We start from the raw sequence: 2,500 nt of genomic DNA, 5'->3' as shown, positions 1-2,500 counted from the left end.
GTATATATGTATGTGCTAATTTATTAATTTTTTTGTGAAATGTCTCTGCACATAGATGGCTCTGCAAGTGCTTAGCCAAAAAGGAGTCAAGTAGTAGACTATGCAACCTTACCTGATTTCACCTTTCCTTGAATTTGCAGGAAATATATATATTTTTTAACTAACATTATGAATACTGGTAGTGTTATTTTTATTATAGAGATTATAATTACTATAATTACTATAATATAAAATATTTTTGTATATCAAGGATAAGGGTAAACAGGTGAGACAGGTAGTACTCATAATTGGCTCATTGGTGACTTATTAGAGTCATCTATATGTAAAAACAATTAATAAAAAAAACTTAAAGTGGGCATGGCAGGTATGTACATGTCATGTCTGTCAGCTTTAGGTTAAAAGGCTTATTTTTTTATGGATCAAAAATGTCTTCTTTTTTACAATAGTATCTTTATAAACATGAATACATACATACATACATACATACATACATACATTTATATATATATATATATATATATATAAATATATATATATATATATATATATATATATATATATATATATATATATACCGGTATATATATATATATATATATATATATATATATATATATATATACCGGTATATATATATATATATATATATATATATATATATATATATATATATACCGGTATATATATATATATACATATATATATACACACCGGTATATATATATATATATATATATATATATATATATATATATATATATATATATATATATATATATATATATATACCGGTGTATATATATATATATATATATATATATATATATATATATCTCAAATAAGAATTGCTTGAGGAGCATTAGTGCTGGAAACAGTAACTAATGGACCTAATTTCATTAAAACCTACTTTAAATTTGCTGACAATATAAACTGATTCTATATATTCTTTACTTTTGATGATAAGAGAATGACCATGTTTAACTTCATTATTTGCTGAACATGATTATAAGTTATTGTTTTGTTCTGTAACAAAGAATTTCATAAGAAGTCTACAATTTGCTTCAGCAGAAAAGGGTGATATAACCATTATTAACATCTGAAGATGGGTATTTGATGAAAATATTGTCTGAATGACTGCAAAGACTTGAAACTTAATACCAGTAAAATACAAGTTTTATAATTGTTTAAATAGACACCTGTTTTTCCTATCATAGTTTAAAAGACATTTCTTTTAAACTATGAAGAAAATTTTCTGTAAAACTTTTATCCATGAGAAAAAAAACAAAAAAACTCTATAAATCAGATGATGTAAAATTAGTCATGAACTTGCTCTTATAAAAAAAATGTAAACAGTTTGACACCTGCATGATAACCATTACTGTTGCTATGACTGCAACTGCAATTACACAATAATGACCAGGTCTAATACTATAAACTAGACTTGGAAATGACAGGTGCACCGTGCACAGACTTAATTTATTTTCTTGGTCAATTTAATCATACATCTACCAGTTTCTTCCTAGCAAAAGGAATAAGCTACTACTCAAATGAGAGATAGTGAGTTTAAGGTTAGCATCTCATTTCTACATAAAAATGTATGGTACATCCCACTCATGTTTACCAGTGGAAATGATGCAAGAACCCACTGAGTTTTCTCTTTCTCCAAGAATTTTGAGCACTTATAATGAATCATTTCCATCACCCTAGCCCTCAGCCAATTTTTTTCATGAATGCATATTCCCAACACCCAGCCCTCAGTTAATTTTTTTTTCAAGGCATGATGAAGGACAGATCATCTGGATCCAGGGGGTTAATACTAGTAGAATGTATTGTTCATGGGTATTTTAACATTATCATTACTTCAATACACAGACAGTTGATCAACATCTCAAGTTAGTCTAGGTCAGTGGTTCTCCACATTTTCACATTCATGACTCACTACAGCCAATAATCAGACTCAACCCTGCTCAATGAACAACCTTCAGCTGTCCAGCCTTCTGTACTAGTTACATCACAATTGCACTTCAATTGGCATGGCATCCCTATTGGAGTGTATCTGCATGTTCTAAATGCATACTGATATTTAGCAAACTTCTAAAACTTGGATTACAGGTTCTCATTGTCTGAGTAAAGACTATTAGAGGTCTGAATCTCTTTGCTTTCCAGACAGGGTGCCTAGGCCTGTTTAAAAGGGTAATGATCCCTGGTCCTAAATTTTTATGAGACTGGTAGAACCTAAAGTAAAAGAGGCACACAGAAATGGCCAAATGTGGAATTTTACTGTCAGCCTATTTGCCTCTGCTTCTGTACCACTAAGGCTGCCAAAATAGTATGAACTAGTATATCTACTGTTGATAATATTTGCTTACACTCAATTTCAACTACCTTGCGAGCCTGCCATGTTATTTTTGGTAGAGTCTCTGTTTCACACTGTAATTGATAGAAAGACAGAAAATAAGACAACTTTCAAATACAGTATTTACTTCCCAAGTTGATAATA

General features: G+C 29.3%; 1 protein-coding gene across 3 annotated transcripts in view; it reads right to left on the bottom strand.

Annotated features, from left to right (window-relative positions):
- LOC125047740 (endoplasmic reticulum-Golgi intermediate compartment protein 2-like) overlaps positions 1-2,500 on the bottom strand; it is a 26,048-nt gene that overhangs the window by 22,365 nt on the left and 1,183 nt on the right. The window contains exon 2 of one of the 3 annotated variants that reach the window (XM_047646151.1): positions 2,386-2,430. The exons of 1 other annotated variant lie outside the window; for it this stretch is intronic. The gene's annotated coding sequence lies outside the window, so the exon portion shown is untranslated. Of the gene's footprint in view, positions 1-2,369; positions 2,431-2,500 lie in introns of those variants that run through there. One more of the 3 variants, XM_047646152.1, reaches the window with a different exon arrangement.

The sequence above is a fragment of the Penaeus chinensis genome, chromosome 41 (assembly GCF_019202785.1).
Source record: "Penaeus chinensis breed Huanghai No. 1 chromosome 41, ASM1920278v2, whole genome shotgun sequence".
Taxonomy (NCBI): domain Eukaryota; kingdom Metazoa; phylum Arthropoda; class Malacostraca; order Decapoda; family Penaeidae; genus Penaeus; species Penaeus chinensis.
The sequence above is the reverse complement of the archived record's forward strand: the minus strand, read 5'-3'. Positions and strand labels throughout refer to the sequence as shown.